Source organism: Aedes aegypti, chromosome 2 (genome assembly GCF_002204515.2).
Source record: "Aedes aegypti strain LVP_AGWG chromosome 2, AaegL5.0 Primary Assembly, whole genome shotgun sequence".
NCBI lineage: Eukaryota > Metazoa > Arthropoda > Insecta > Diptera > Culicidae > Aedes > Aedes aegypti.
The window spans coordinates 238,166,026-238,184,003 of record NC_035108.1 but is presented as its reverse complement, the minus strand read 5'-3'; the positions used below and the strand labels follow the sequence as shown (position 1 = coordinate 238,184,003).

General features: G+C 35.1%; 1 protein-coding gene across 2 annotated transcripts in view; it reads right to left on the bottom strand.

The window, feature by feature from the left end:
- Positions 1-17,978, bottom strand: part of LOC5580248 (short neuropeptide F) — a 170,505-nt gene that overhangs the window by 151,546 nt on the left and 981 nt on the right. The window lies entirely within an intron of this gene.

The following is a 17,978-nucleotide window of genomic DNA, read 5'->3' as shown; positions in this document are numbered from 1 at the left end:
GATCAATCAATTTATCTTTACATCTACCGTATGAAGTTTCAGCAACACATACATTCCATATTATACCCGAAACTCTTACAATACCCACAGACGGAATCATAGGACGAGATTTCCTGACAAAATTTAAATGCGTTATCGATTACGACACCTGGACTCTTTCAAGCTTTATAAATTCAGAATTAATTGAGATCCCTATACAAGATAAATTACATGACGAAATTCTAATACCACCCCGTTGCGAAGTATTTAGAAAAATTCCTATCCAAAACCCCCACCAAGATTACGTTATTTTATCAAAAGAAATAAAACCCGGAGTATTTTGCGCGAACTCAGTGTTAAATGCTAAAAATTCACTTGTAAAAATTATCAATACCACAAACTACACGGTAAAAATTCATGAGAATCTGTCAGATCTACTTCAACCCCTCGAAAATTATAACATATTTACTATCGATCAAACAAATCAAACAAATCGTAAAGACAAATGTATAGCTGAACTCAATTTAAATGACACTCCTTGTCACATTAAAGACAGATTAAAAGACTTATGTGCCAAATACAATGACTTATTTGCATTACAGGGTGACATGTTGACATGCAATAATTTCTACAAACAAAAAATAAACTTGAACGACCAAACACCAGTATACATTAAAAACTACAGAACACCGGAAGTTCATAGAACTGAAATTGACCGACACATCGACAAAATGTTAGAAGAGCAAATGATACAACCATCTATTTCACCCTACAACTCTCCTGTATTACTAGTCTCTAAAAAATCCGCCACAGGCGACAAGAAGTGGCGTCTTGTCGTAGATTTCCGACAATTAAATAAAAAAGTAATTGCTGACAAATTTCCACTACCCCGAATTGATGACATACTAGATCAGTTAGGAAGAGCGAAGTATTTTACAACACTCGACCTAATGTCAGGTTTTCACCAAATCGAGTTAGATGAAGAATCGAAGCAATACACAGCTTTTTCAACAAATTCTGGACATTATGAGTTTAACCGTCTTCCTTTTGGATTAAACATCTCCCCTAATAGTTTCCAACGCATGATGACGATAGCCCTCAGTGGACTACCGCCAGAATGTGCTTTTTTGTACATCGACGACATAATAGTTGTCGGATGCTCCATTAAACATCATTTGAATAATTTAGAACAAGTTTTCCAAAATCTTCGAAAATACAATCTAAAACTGAACCCAGCAAAATGTAGATTTTTTGTGCCGACGTCACATATTTAGGACACCATATTTCAGAAGATGGTATCCAACCAGATAAATCAAAATATTCAACTATACTTAATTACCCCAAACCACAAAATGCAGATGACGTTAGGAGATTCGTCGCATTTTGCAACTATTACAGAAGATTTATCCCTTACTTTTCTGATAAAGCAGCTCCATTAAACGCACTTTTAGCCAAGAAAACAATATTCAAATGGACAGAAGAATGCCAAAACGCTTTTGAAACCCTGAAAAACGAACTACTAAGTCCAAGAATTCTTCAATTCCCAGATTTTTCCAAATACTAAGCACAGACGCATCAAAAATAGCATGCGGAGCTGTGTTAGAGCAAGAACATAACGGAATTAGATTACCCATATCATATGCTAGTAAGAAATTTACAAAAGGAGAAAGTAACAAATCCACTATTGAGCAAGAACTTACAGCAATACATTGGGCTATCTCTCACTTTAGACCCTATCTCTATGGTCGCAAATTCACAGTAAAAACAGACCATAACCCTCTCGTACATCTTTTTTCCATGAAGGATCCCGCGTCTAAATTAACTAGAATGCGATTAGATTTAGAGGAATTCAATTTTGAAATCGAATACGTCAAAGGAAGAGAAAACGTAGGGCCCGACGCTCTTTCACGTATAGATATTGATTCTGAAATTCTTAAAAATATGTCTATTCTTCCAATGCAGACCAGATCCAAAACTCGAAATATGACGACAGAAGCTAAAGTTAACAAGCCAAATGCAGAGAAGATTGATCAACTTCACGCGTATGACTCGATTAACAATATCGACGCTTTCAATTTACCTAAACTAACCTTCCAAGCTCTAAGCGAACAATTAATTATAAATATTAAATCCAAAAACCTGAAAGGAATTATTGCTCAAGGGCAAATATTCCAACAAAAGGGAATGGTTTATATAAATGAATGCATGAACCTACTCAACGAAATGGCCAAAACTACGAACATGAAAAAACTCGCGATCAGTGTAATGGATCCGATTTTTAGTTATATTTCCCGGGAACAATTTAAACAATCATGCAATGAGAATTTAAGTGACTTCACGATTATTATATATACACCAGCCATGGTGATACAAGACGAGAATGAAATAAATAAATTGATAAAAGAAAACCACGATACCCCTTCGGGAGGACACGTAGGTATTAACAAACTACTTCTTAAACTTAGACGTAAATATTACTGGAAAAACATGAAAAACAGCATTTCTAAATATGTGAAAAACTGCATTTCGTGTAAACTAAATAAACATTCAATCAAAACGCAAGAAAACTTTTAAAAAACAACAACTCCTACAAAACCCTTTGAATTAGTTTCAATCGATACCGTAGGACCACTTACTAGGTCAATTAAACGAAATCGTTACGCATTAATCTTACAATGCGATCTAACGAAATATATAGTTACCGTACCAATAGTAGATAAACAAGCAAGTACACTAGCTAAGGCTCTAGTGGAACACTTTATTTTAATTTATGGTTGTCCACGAGCAATCAAATCCGACATGGGTACCGAATATAAAAATGAAGTATTCCAACAAATTTACAATATTCTCGAAATAAACCAGAAATTTTCCACAGCGTACCATCCAGAAACCATAGGAGCTCTCGAAAGAAGTCATCGTTGTTTAAATGAATATCTCAGGCAATTCATCAACGAACAACATGATGACTGGGACTCTTGGTTACCATATTTTACATTCTTTTATAACACAACACCACACACTGAACATTCTTTCGCACCATTTGAACTTATCTTTGGCACTCAAGTAAATTATCCAACAAAATTTAAAAATAATACCACAATCGATCCAATCTACAATTTTGAAGCCTATTACAAAGAATTACAATTTAAATTACATACAGCAGCGCTAAAAGCAAAACTATTACTAGAAAAATCCAAAGAAAAAAGAATCTCGAAACAAATACAGAATTCAAACCCAATTGAAATTCAAACAGGAAGCAAAGTTTGGCTTAAGAAAGAAAACCGACGAAAACTAGATCCAGTTTATACAGGACCGTTTACTATCATCGAAATAAATCACCCAAATGTTACAATCAAAAATCAAATGTCAAACGAAACTCAAACAGTACATAAAAACAGAATTATTATCTAAACTAAATCTTAAATTTATCCTTAACTCATTTATTTTCATACAAATTAATCCATGTTTATAAAATTCTATATTTTTTTCAATTTTTTTTTGTCTATGAAAACCATTATTTTTGTAAAACAATGTTATCTTAAGAAGTGTTTATTTTAAGACACCCGAGTCTAATCTCAAAAAATAAGAAACGAAAAAATAAGTGGAAAAAGAGATAGGTCAAAAGTCTAACCTCGAGTTAGACGTGAGAAATTCGGCATTTAATATTAAATAGATTAATAACCAAAATTTTGTTAAACTTACCTAAAAATTGTAAGAGACTACTGGAGAAAGACATTAACTGAATAATTACACTTCATTTCATTATGTTACATTATTCTCCTAAAGGGGGAAGGTGTCGTGGGTTGAGAATCACTGTTCACCGAAACCCACAATCATAAACAAACTCAAAGGCCATCCGCCTGAAACCGACCAATGCACTCGAAAAGTGCAAGATATTGAAATTACAACCATATGCGACAACCGCACCTCAAGTGCCAGAATTATTTCCATTCCTTTTTCCCTCCTCCGCGTGAGCCCTACACGGACGGGCAAACGAAATCGAAAGGTTTCAAATTGCATCGCCCTGGCCGGACCACCGAGATACGAATTGCCGAAATAGCAAGATGCACATTTTTGGGCACGGACCACCTAGGCATACAAAATGCCACATTTGCAAAGATGAATGATTTTTAAGTATGGACTCCAGTTGTCTCATTCTCACCAATAGAAAATAGATTAAGCAGTTAAACATTGTAAGCTTTTGTAACAATATATAAACCCAGAAACGACGAAATAATAAACAGATGCTTACGAACCAGAAACTGGGAAAGGAGTCTCGACTTTTATTGAGTCCTTACTGGTGATAGCTCTCGAGCTCACCATAGTTTCTACAAAGAAAAGACCTTCTCCAATATTTCTAAATATCGTAGGATGCCACAGTTTGATCCTTTGGTCGCGTTGCTTGCTCCTGCGGAATGATGTGAGCAGGATCAATCGTGTTGCGCGTCCCTCGCGTTTAGGGGTACCAGACGTATTCTTTTTAGAGTACATGTACTCTTTTTTGCATTAAAATTTATGTATTATTTTTTGCTAAATGGGCTGAAGTGTACGCTTTTTCCAGATATTACTGACGATTGCAGAACAAATCAAATAACCTGTTTAAGAAATCAACTCAACACATATTTGTTTGAGTACGAATTAAACAAATTATTCTCAATTATGTTTCAGTTGAACAAACTGTTTTTGTAGCTATTATTATTACTTTAAAAGTTAACCTCTTTTCGATGATTTAAAAAAAAAACTGGGTGAATCTAATGGATACGACTAGCTAAATATTGATTAGGAATAATTTGTACGCCCATTTATTTCACTCAATACAGAAAAAATATTGGTAAGCAATCTACTACTTATTGATATTCAGCAAAAAATGATCAAGTTATTTTAAACAAATTGGTGGGAGAACATATGGTAACCCGCGAGTCGCGTAACACGATGGAATAGTGTTGCGGATCTTGTTAGTGGTGTTTGATCTTTTGATCGTATCGCTTACTCTTGCGAAAGTGAGCGATGAATACTTGTTCGGCGTACAATTATGCGTTTATCGAATTATATCGCGAATCCGGTTAGGCATGAATATATCATGGATCGCATCTCCAACAATAGGTGACTCCCAGATCTTTACTTTATCCCACTAACCCAATATCCTTCCAAAGACAACTGTGGAGATGCAGAAGATTCTTCGGTATCTAGTAATAATGGTGGTCTAATTAACATTCCTTCCCTTACCCGATGACCGCATTGGGCGTGGCCGGCGCCGTTATTGACTTTTTATAATTTGAACTCTCGATTTGTGCACATTGAGAATGATTAGTTAATCCCAAGCCCCATTCATTAAATCTCTGTGCAACTTCGATAGTTTTGGTGAATCACGGAGTGCAAGCGGTCATCCATGCTCATGCCCATCGTTGCGAAAAACTGCTATTGGGTATATTACAACAAACCCTGTTTTGCTCAATTTTTTGATGAATAATTACTGTGTATTTTTCTGCAAACATAAGATTATGAATTATGGCTACTATGACGTTAGCTTGTCATAAAACTATCGATATTTTGTGTTTCGGTCAGCGAACTTTTGCCCCACTCAAGATTCGAACTCTTGCTTCACCAAACTTTAATCAAATTGGTTGCTGCTAGTAAATTAACTACTGAAAGCTATACTTTTTATTGCGTTGAAATCTTTATACAAATTATTATTTAAAAAGTGTGTAAACCATAACCATATGAAACTAGCTCTGAAATATTTTTGGATTTTTTTTCAAAGCCTGAGACAGAATGAGAAGCAGTACACGCTACTATGTTATGAAATTTCTCGCATGATGAAAACTCGCATCTATTTTTGTGACTTTTCAATAATGGCCACCAGTTTATCTCAGCCTACGCCCATAAGTGTAAACAAATCTATGAAGCTCTTGCTTTCTAGAAGCGCAGATTAAATTACACGGCAAATGTAATAATCAAAAGTACAGTGAATCGCAAATAGTCTCTTTCATTCTCCTCCTCCAGTCCTCAGTTAAGTAAATAGGTATCCACTTATTAGCCGTACTCTTGATACCGATGCGTGTGAAACAATGTGTAGCATGTGAATGAGTCTGCTTCCTTTGCCTACCGGGATTGAAGAGCAAACAAAAGCTCAAGTGAGCAATACCTCTACCCCTTGTATCTATAAATGGAAGAAGCAGGAGTAAAAGTTTCCCATTTTATTTAACATGATAAAGAATATCCACTGAAGTAAGCTTTCCTCTCCCCACCTTCCACGTAGCAGCTTCTACCATCTCAGAATGAAAAGGGATACCTATGGTGCTTTGAGAAATTTATTCAGTCTCAGCCAGCAAGTCAATGAATGCGTATCTATACAGATTGAGAGCCAAGGTGTTGCGAAGATCAAGGAGTATAGATTGATTGGCAATAAAACGGTGCAGTTTCAACAATTGGAGCAGCAGCTCAACGTCTAAGCGTTTGATGAACCAAGCTCGAGTGCAACTGGTATAATATATGGCGAAGGATGCAATCTTATAAGTTGTAATGACGAAGATTACGGTAATGATATTAGCTAGATGAGAGAGTCATGGATGTAGCCAGGATTTTCATCAGGGAGGGCGAGCAGGACTTGAAGTTCATACAGATACACACAAAAACGATCATTGTAAAAAGCTCAAGTCACTTTTTGCATGAAACGTTAAACTATTGAAAATATCCACCCTACTCTTTTGCAGCGAGCAAAGTGGAGTCCAAAGCTCGTCTTGGTACAATTCAAAAAGGCTGAGTAACGCATCAATTTAATGGGATAAATTCAAATTGTAAAAATTCTGAAGCTTCCATTAGTTGCGGTCCCATCGACCAGCAGGTTTGCTATAGTCAGATAAACACCCGGGATTATTCTGAGTTTCTTATTGTACACGACCGCTGAATTACATAAGAAATTTATACAGCTCCTCCCGAAATCTCTCTCTTCTATCAGCAATTCATCTAGGTATAACCCTGAAATTTATTCAGGTATCCCCCTACGAGTTTTTCGAAGTATTTCTTCAAGGACAGAAATTACCCAAGGAATTTGGTAATACAAATAGGTAATTTATATTCTCCAATTAATTCAGCTTAGTCTATCCAATGTATTGATCTAAACTACCGTTTTGATTCATATTACGAACAGATTCAAATTCCGATCACTACCTACTTTTTATGGGAAAAATTTCAACGAAATGTTCCAATTTTCACCGTTCAAAAGTTCTCACTTCCGAGGATCGTTTTGATAAGCTTTATCCATAGATATCTTTGCAAATTTATAACGCACAACTACCTCAGACGTCCCTTTAGTGGTTTGACGATTTCAATGGACAATTTGACTTGGCAATTTATATTGAAAATTGAGCTCTCCGGAACTAGAATCCGGAGTGTCCAATATGTGAAACAAAAGTAAGGAAGCATCCGCAAGAAGAATCGTGAAAAGGGCACACTATTTTATTTATTTAAAATTATTATTTATTTATTTATTATTATTTATTATCATTCGAAAGTTACATGTTTTGAAGGCTCGATAATGCGGAGGAATCATACAGAATTATTTATTTTATATGCTTTATGGTAAAATATACTTCACTGAGGCCTTAAGTGTAGGTAACATGAATCAAAACAGTATGAGCTTATGAATTTGTCTAGGATTGTTTTTAAATATATTTGTTTGGTTTGGTTTTATATTGCTGTTTGCGTTTGAGGTGCAAATTATGTCCAACTGAGCTTCAAACGCGGTAACACAAACTAATCAAAGGACACTTATCAACCATGATAGATATCACCGCCAACCTAGCAAAGAAAATCAATCTTTGACTTCGCCTTCCTTGTGAAAAATCTTTTCGCGTATGGTGTTCCCGCAATTGATATTTGCGTTTCAAACGCACACAGCAATACACACTTGTTTGTTTCGGAACCTTCACGTTTTTCGTGTAAAACAGAAGTAAATGCCACAGAAGCGTATGCCTGTAGTAAATACATTAGTAAAAGTGTGAAAATTACGTTTCAATGAAACTTCTAAAAGGAATGCCACGATTTAGAAGAATATAACTATACGGTTACGGTGTTTGTAAATTGCAGTGTTGATTTCAAAAATATTGATGGCAAGTCATATAAATTTTTCTACCCTTGGGGGATTTGACCCCCAAACCACCCCCTCCCCCCCTTGGTTGCATCACTGCTACTGCCTCCAGTAGTTTCCTCAGGTATTACTTTGACTTGTTTTCCAAAACTATCGTACAATTTTCTCCAGATATTTTTCACTAATCCTTCAACCAAATTTTCCAGTTGTTACTCATGGAGATCTTCAAAAGCCTTTTACAGAATTTACAGAGTTTAGAAAAAAATGCCTAAGGTTTTTTTTTACAAGGAACCCTACAAGAATTTCTTCATGTGTTCATGTGGATTCCATCAAGAATTCATGCACGTTTCCTCCCAGAAATCCAAAATTCATTGAGGGGTTCTACGGACAACTTTTTTTTTCAAGGAATTTTTCCAGCATTTCATCCAAGTATGACTCCTGCAGTTTTACCAAACATTTATTAAAAAGTATCTTTCAAGAATAGTGTAGTTGTTTTTTTTTTCTAATAATTCCTACACAAATTTTTATAGAGATTCTGTCACGGATTAATTTTTAGGAAAAAATATCGTGGCATTTCCCTGGAAACATTCCTAGAAGAATTTCGGAAACTCTTATTACTTAAGACTTACTTTAGAAAGTTACAAAGAACTACTGGAAAATTTTCTATAGAAATCTTAGAAGGAATCTCTGAATCAATTGCTGAATGTATCTTTAGGAAAATCCCTAGTTGAAATCTTATATAAATCCTTAAAGACAATTTTAAAGCAAATCGCTAGAATTTTCTGGCGAAGTTATTGATTGAATTTTAGAGCACGTTTTGGCCGGATGTCCCAGGGAAAAATTTCTCAAAGAATTTTTGAAGGAATTCAGACGGTTTCTGAAAAAAATCTTTGAAGAAATTCCATTTCTGTGGGTTTCCTCGGGAAAAATCAAGTTGAATGAACATTTATACTTGTCGTAATGTCACGCAGAATCCTCAAAAAAAGTGGTAGATCTTTGAGAAATTTCTGCTCTTTTCGTGGTTGGTCTCTATTCGACCTCTTTTTGATTCCATTGAAAGCTCTTTTTGGTCCCCTTTTTCTGGCAAGAGGTCTTCAAGTTCCTATTTTTAAGGCACTTAGTCGCTACCAGCCCTTTAAAGGCGAAAAGCTTTCTTAATCTTTCTTAACTACTGGCATGAAAATTAGAGGGTTGTCAGTTTTAAAAACCTAGTTTTGAAAAAAAAAATACTTTGACTTTTTCAGCAATTTTTCATTCTATACAAATTGCATAGGAGTCACAAAAAAACAAACCTTAGAATTATGTAACTTTTTCTGTTGAGTGGAAAATCTCCTCTAAATATCGTTAGAACGCTTGGATACTGTATACCCAAGAAACAATTTTTACCTTAAGAAACGTTGTTTGGAACTATATTATTAAGCTATTAGTTTCTTAATAACTGACATAGTTAAAATAAAACTATTCAGCAAGCCTTGTTCGCCCAAAAATGGAGGTTTATTCAATTATTACACCATGACCGTTCAACAGTAGAAGCATTCTCAGTAGTGACGAAAATATGTATTTATTAAACTTTAATACCACTAATAACTTACCGAACGCCCAGAAATGCTTGTTCAGCGTTTCTTTAACAGAGTTGTATAGCATGTTATTGCTTAATTGTTGAAGAGAAGTTGTAGAAACCATGTTTTACCTATGATCCTAATAAACAATTAGCAAATTGTGTTCAGCAATAGTTCAACCACAAACCATGCTGAACAAGGTTTGCTTTGGTGTTGAGACATAGTTATGGTGGATTTCATATTTATTTATAGATGTGTTGAAATAAGCTGACAGAGTAGTTTCTTCGACATTTCTTCAACAATTAGTAGGAAATTAGAACAGTAAAAATATTATTATTTATATACGTGATTACCAACTCTATATTTGTATTATATATTGTATTTTGTCAAATATTGTTGAATTTCCAGGTCTCGATCTCAGGACCTTCCGATTCATAGGCGCCTACATCTGTACTGCTCCAACCAAGGTTATGTTAATAAGCAGGTTGAAAGCAATATTTAAAGGTAGGATACGCTAATCGAATATGTTGTTGTACACGTGTTGCTTAAACATCGTTTACGCATTTTTTAAAACACACTTGTCTATATGTCGACAACATTGTTGATTATTACTTGTGAATAATCTCAAACGCAAGACTTATAATCGAATAATCGTCTATACCAAGGAAGTCCAATTAAAGAAAGGAACTAAAGTTGATTAAAACTTGTATTTGAGCTTCAGTGATTGTTCATCAGATATGAGGCTGCAAACACTCTTCTTCGATTGTTAAACAACGACATGCCTGAAACTGTGCTTAATAAACTTTGAACAGAAACTTCTAGATTTCGGGCAGTGATTGGTGGTAGAAAATTGTTTACGCAATTTCAATAGAACTGCAGTTCTTCTACTCAATAATAACACCATTGCTCGAAATTTAGTTGCTAAAAATGCTAGTTAGGCGAACATGTTTATTAATTGCCCTGAATTGTTTCTTGGGTAATTTCCTCAATTCATTTCAAAACCGACCAAAATGGCTCATACATCCAGTGATGCATTTAAAACTTAACGCGAGTCAAAAGTGATCTGAGCTAAAGAAACTATAAGCAAAGAAAAGAAATGTTCCAATTGGAATTTCAAATTTACTGTCAATGTCATTCCAATCGAGCAGGAGACTTGTCAAACACTTTTTCACGCGCACTGAAAACGGCTCACACAAAAATGTTACCGTCCACGAAAATTTTGCTTCTTCTGAAGTATATTTTCTCAATACACGAGTGTCGGTTGCAATTTTCATGTTTTGAATAAAGTACTCTACTCTACTCATTACATTGATTTCCCACTTATTCAGCCACTTTTGCATTCATTACCCCAACCTTAGTAAACTCAACACAAGAAACCTGTGAACCACTTTTAGCGTGGGATTCAATATTGGCAGTGCTGCGTAATAGATTTGGCATAGTTACTAGCTGATTTGTTTCAAAATGATCAGATTTCGTCTCTTTGTATTTTAGTCTCTTTAATCTGAACGTGTTCTAATTTTGCACGAGAACGCAGCAAACATTGAACTCTCGTGCAAAAATCGAACACTGCTCATGGAGTTCAATTCAAAATGCACAATGAAGCTTAAAACTCGAATAAACTACATCAATATGTGTTCAATTCACCTCGCTCAAAATATATGGAACGTAAAACGTTCCATGATAACTTTCGTAAATATTCTGCATTGAAATATGTTGTACACCTACCATGATATCAAATGTTCATTGCGCGTTCAATTTTAAGCTCCAAAGTTCAAATTTTTGAACTGATCAATGTTCAAGCCTACTTGATCCCTGGTTCAAAAATTAAAACTGGAACGCAAACTGATCACGTTCAAATGCAACACTGCATATATTGCTGTGTGCGTTTGAAACGCAAATTTCAAATGCGGGAACACCAAACGCGGTAAGATTCTCCACAGGCAATCCGATGTCAATGTAAGCTTTTCTATGCTAGGTTGGCGGTGATGTGTGTAATCGTTGCTAGGTGTCCTTTGATTGTTTTGTCTTACCGCATTTGAAGGACATTTAGTGAAGATTTGCACCTCAAATGCACACAGCAATATCCCTTTGCGTTTGAGTCCCTTAAATGGACCAATGCACGAGTTCACTCGTTGACCTTTTAGCGGTGCCGTGTTATTTACGTGACCATGGCAACGAGTGAATTTGGCACCGCTCAAACGTCAAATAAGTCAACTCGTGCATCGATCCATATAGTAACTTTTAATTTCCAGTCCAGGGTTCAGAGGTTAAAATAGTTCTTAGCTTCACTGTGCACAACATATTTGGCAACCTTTGTCCTACCCATGATTTCGAAAGTGGTCGCGCCTCTGTTATCTAACATCTACTTATGGAAAGTTACAGGAAGATTATTATTATTATTTATCTTAATTTGTGTGGCTTTTCGCCCTTGGCGTGTTCACCAGCTTACAGGAAGAATCTTTGGAATGATTTTTGGAGGATACCAAGAAAAAAAAATGCCTAAAAAAATCTTTGGAATGATTTTTGGAGGAAACCAAGAAAAAAATGCCTCAAAATTCCTTCGGAAATTTAGAGAAATCTACAAAGTGTTCTGGTAGGAGTTGTCATAAAAATCCAAAACACAGACTTATTAAGTCTTAGGTTGCATCTCATTTAGCAATTCCTGAATAAATAAATAAAGACATGTTTGTGAGGATTGTCTTAATAGTTTATGGAGTTATTCATGGCAGAATCCAAAGACCTTGGATGAAGTTAACAAAGATTTAATAATCTTTAAAGTCAATTTAAAAAATAATAGGAAATCCAGATACAATAATCGACAACTTCATTGGAAATGCAGAATTTTCTTGAAAAATATAAAAACAAATCTAGACGTTGCTATTGCAGTGCCATAGATTATTTTTTACAGTAGGCTTGAAAAGAATTTTTGGAGGAATTCATGCTTAATCTTCTTAAAGAATTATTAGCGGCATTCCCCAAAAAATAATTATGGTATTGAAGAAGACTCTGGAGAAAGGAAAAATTTCAAAAATTAGAAGAATATAAATTGGAATCTCATTAAGAATTTATAGGATAAATATAAGGAGCTTTTTCTTGAGCGATTCCTTGGCCGAATTCTTTGAAGTAGTGTATCTGCTGGCAATACCCTTGGCAGAAACTTTTCAAATGATTAAAGAACTATTGGCAAAATATCTCCCACAACCCAGAAATTCCATAAAATTCAAACTCCTCCAAAGTTTTTTTTTTAAGCTCATAATTAAGCATTAATCGGAAAATTCCTCTAGAAACGCCAAGAGATTTCTGCAATAGGATAATAGGACTTTAATTGTTCCTGGCTCATTTGGAATTCATAATCTCATAAAAGACATGTCGAACTGAATTTAAGCTCAATTTGCATGCTGTTCATTGATACAGCGGCCACGTCACACGAAAAAATGACATAAAAACCACGTGATGGTTTTCAATCTATCGGAATCTAAAATTATGTCTCATCATTTTAGCGACAGTTTCGTTAATTGCTTTAATCGAGAGCGTGCCGGTAATACATTATTTCCGCATGGATAGTTTCGTTGACCACCCTTCCCGAGTAGAATTCTGCAAAATCACCTATACGTGCAGGCAATTTCACCAGATATTGAAGCCCGATGATCGTGCATAGTCAACGTGTCGATAAACGCGGCAAAATATGGGCCAGATGTATGTCAAGTAATATAGCAGAGAAAAAAAAATCAATATCGCGAATTTAATCCTGCGGTTGACATCCGAACAAATTCATCATCGCAAGAATCTTCGCCTGTAGGCATTGTTATTTTTTGCAACCTTAGTCTTACGGAGAGATAAACGCAGCTCACCATTTCGGTTTATTTTATTGACACTGCTACAAAGCTAAGACATTTGTTCAGGTATTAGCATGGCGAATATTTGTTGGTGTGAGGTCTGAGTAATCTTCCGTTCAATCAAATACCTGTCAAAATTGATTGCCTTCAGTATGTTGTACGAACAATGAGCTGCTTATCTTTTCTGAACATGGTTTTGCATTACATTCTCCAGCAATTTGTTTCATTGAAGTGTGAGAAAAAAGCTGATTAAAATCATAATCCGAATTAAATGAGATAACGTTTAATCGTTTCGCAGGATCTTTGAACATTCGGTCGATAGACTGTTTCTTGCCGAGTTCAGTTCAAAAAAATCACGAAAGGATTCCCTCGTTTGTATCATATTATTTTGCCCTAAAAAATTACTCGAATTCATGATAGATGATGGGGCGTTTGAATCCATTAGACCGAAAGGGTGTTAGACCAAATCTCGCATTCAGTATCATAATGGCGTAACAGTAATGAAAGAATATTCTTCATCGATTATCTAGCTAATAACATAGCCGTGATGACTGTTTTTGGCTGTTATTTTTGATTCAATAGAAGCAACTCATCATATGAAAATTGATTGAATTTCATTTAAAAACCCAAAAAGAAAATCGACGAAGAGAAATCGATCACTTCAGATATGCCTGTATACGCGAGAAATGATAAGTAGGCCAAACGGTCGACCATTATTTCGAAAGGATAATAAATGGAATAAACAAAGCGAGTCTGACCCTGACTTGATGTCACGATTTAATGATATTACTCCGAATTTGGTTTCCCTATATTTCTATCAAGATTAGTTGTCCGTTAACGTTCTTGGCGAAATATTGGGTTTGGGGGTATTTCTCTGCCAAATTGAGCATGAGCATAGATGACAATTCGTAGTTACTACTCCGTGATTGACCAGAACAATCGAAGTTGCACAGGCAATTAATGAATGGGGCTTGGTATTAGCTTACCATTCTTCAATGTGCACAAATCGAGAGCTCAAATTTTAAAAGTCAATAAAGGCGCCGGCCACGTCCTTATGGTCAACGTGGAAGGGAATGAATGTTGGTTAGACAACCGTTGTTACTAGGAACCGAGTATACCTCTGCATCTCCACAGTTGTCATGGATAGGATATTGGCTTAGTGGGATAAGGTAAAGATCTGGAAGTCACCAATAGTTGGTGATGCGATCCATGATATAATCACGCCTAATCGGATACGCGATGTAATTCGATAATCGCACTGTACGCCGAACAAGTGTTCGTCACTCGCCCACGCAAAAGCAAGCGACGCGATGAATAGATTAAACACTACTAACGATCCGCGGCGCTTTTTCATTTCACTACGCGAACAACGCGCGACATGTTTGATCCTGCCCTCATCGCCCGCCCCCGCAGGAGCAAGCGTCAAGGTCGAAGGATCAAACACAACTCGTTATCTCTCTGCCTAATTATTTGAAAATTTGCAATAGGAGGTATTTAATATGACGCATATTTCACAGCAATAAAAGACACTCCAGTGTGAAACTTTGGGGTTATCCCCTTTAAACATACAAAAGTGTTTTGTCCATATTACTGAAATTGCATGTCTACTTGGAACTCACTGCCCATTCAAAATTGTACTTCGTAGGAATTTTGACATTTTTTTTGTTTTGTTTACTAAAGTTTTGCATGAAGTTGTGAGATTTATAAAAAAATACACTAAAAATATATCTATTTTTCTCAGCATTGAATCGACCAAAATTTTAAACCAGTGCGAAATTAGGACTATAATCTAATAGTCTTTGAAAACCACTTGCGAAATTTTCATATTTAAATCTGTTCGAATACATTAGAATGTTTATTCAATTAATCGTGTAATCCCTCACTATGGTGTACCATGCAGAAGTTTGGGGTCATTAAACTTTTTTAAAACACGTAATTTCTGTAAAATCTTATACCAAATATATGCTCCTCTTTATTTACGTTTCAGTTATCCTTAGACTTTTGAAATCAGTGGAAAAATGGCTGATATATTGACAAAAATTATTTGCATGCGTCTCAGGTGATCCCAAACTTTTGCACAATGACTTGAATAACTGTTTTCATGATTTTGTATAGTGTTGATAATAAGTAGTTTTCAAACAGTATGAGATGATGGTTCTAGTGGCGGAGTAGTTTGAAGTTTTGATTGATCCAAGTGCTGAGAAAATTAGCCACTCGCTTAAACGAAGTTACACAAAATAGAATAAAACTCGCACAAAATCGAGCTCTACTGGACCAACAACATCATATGTGTAATTTAAACACAATCTAAAAAAGTGCTCTTTTGTTGAATCTCAGTGAGACTTGAAGTACCGTTACGGATCGAATAACTTGCTCAAAACATAATTTTGTCAAGTCATACTATTTGTCTTCTACCATTTGTAATGTTAAGCACAATATTCAACTGCTAAATAACGTTGTTTTTGTCAAATATTGAGTTGGTACCACACAGCTATGGTCGTTTTCAGTAAGAAGTTCCGTCAGCAATCATAAGCTCCCAAATATTCGAATATTATAGCATTAAATTGCTCGTTCGCTTAGATTTAGTATGAATTTATATTTAGAAAACATTTTTCGTGATTGTTGATGGTGAATATCAGCAGTTCTGACTAGTGATCCATAATATGAGCCAGGAAATTATTGCAATTTCAACAATGACCAGAAAATGTTTCAAAATCACACGTTGTGCTAATTTAGAATTAAGAGAGTGAGCATAATATTTTTTTCAATACAACTAAGCTTTTCAAGAAACCTATTGTCCTATCTAAAACCTTAGAGAAACAGACGTAGAGCTAGATCAATTATGAATTCAAAACGTAGTCATGCGAACATTTACGACCGATACTTAAAATTCTGCATTTTGCCAACCGCGAACTAGGTGGTACAATCGTCAAACTTGAGCATAAGTGATGCTAGCGCCACGAGTGAGCCGTTATCCAACTACCAATTATTAGAATTGAGCGCAATTTCGCTGTATGACGTAAAGAATTCAAGTGTTACGGTTGTTTGTATGTGCTCAAACGGTTTATGCTTGTTCTCCAAAGTTAAAAAATGTTGCATCGAAATAAAAGAAATAAAGGTCGAAAGACAAAACGTCGATAGGACAAAAGGTTGAAAGACAAAAGGTCGCGAAATTATTTGCTTGGTGGAAAATTTTTCCTTTTTTGAAAAAAGATTTTCGGCCTTTTGTCCTTTCGGTTTTGTTCTTCGACCTTTTGTCCTTTCGACCTTTTGTCTTTCGACCTTCTGTCCTTTCGACCTTTATTTCTTTTATTTCGATGCAACATTTTTTTTAACCTTGAAGAACAAGCATCTTTGGTGTTGCTGATTATTTTTCGATACAGTCTCTAAATCAAAAAGAGTTAGATAATAAATAAATTTTGACATTGAATTTTAAGAAAATGATACTATGAGAAAGTTTAATTTAGTTTCACTATATGAGGATGATAGTGTTACCTAGCACAGAACACCTAGATATAAGAAATAAATTCAATGTTTAAAATGAAACCAATAATGGAATTCAAAAAAGCATGTTTAAGTCATAATGCTATATAACTTTGCATAAGTCATATCGAAATAGCATTCTGATGTTGGGAAATCTATTACAAAAGGTATGCATCGAAATTCGAAGCATTTTTTAAAGAAAGAATAATTTATCAAGAGCCATATTTTCTGAACTTTGTAATAATCGATAATTTATTCAAAATAAAAACTTTTTGCAGTATATCACAAAAAAAGGTAACCACAAAATACAGACTTATCGATTTGGCGATAATTGCCCATAACTGCATAACAGTCACATTCGACATTTTTGACAAATTGGAGTTAATACCGGGGAGAGTCATCAAATGATAAATACTTCCGATCAACTTACTAAAATCTGTGAGTTTGTTCTAGAAAATTCGAAAAAAATACCAAGTTGTTTTGTCACATTGGCAATTGTAACCGCATAACAGACACATTGAGATTATACATGAGCCTCATAATGTAGTAGCAACGAAATTTCTATCAGAATTATTTTCTGACTATTCACCCAATATGCGGTATGAGCTGTACAAAATTTCAGCCTCAAATAGGCTCTTTTGAATTCTTAATGATTTATTGAAATTTTAGTTTCCTCCCATACTGCAGTAAAATGCAAACTTGGTAACCCATTTACTCAATGCCTACTTTTGTCGAATGTTACGAATATGCAGTTATGGGCAGTGTAGCTCAGAATCAAAAGAAGTCCCTGCCGACGGTATATCGGAAAATACCAGAAAACCGTTATTTGGCGTCATCTTTGTTTAAAATTTGAACTATTAAATATACTGTAAGCAGTTCAAAGTGATGTAACAATCTATGGGTCAGTCTTTTAAGCTTTAGGCCCATTGGGGGACAAATGAACGTTGAAGTGGTTACATGAATTTAACGTTAAAACGACCTTTTTGTAAGAATGATTTCATCTGAAGATAGATTTCCAAAATTACAGTGCAA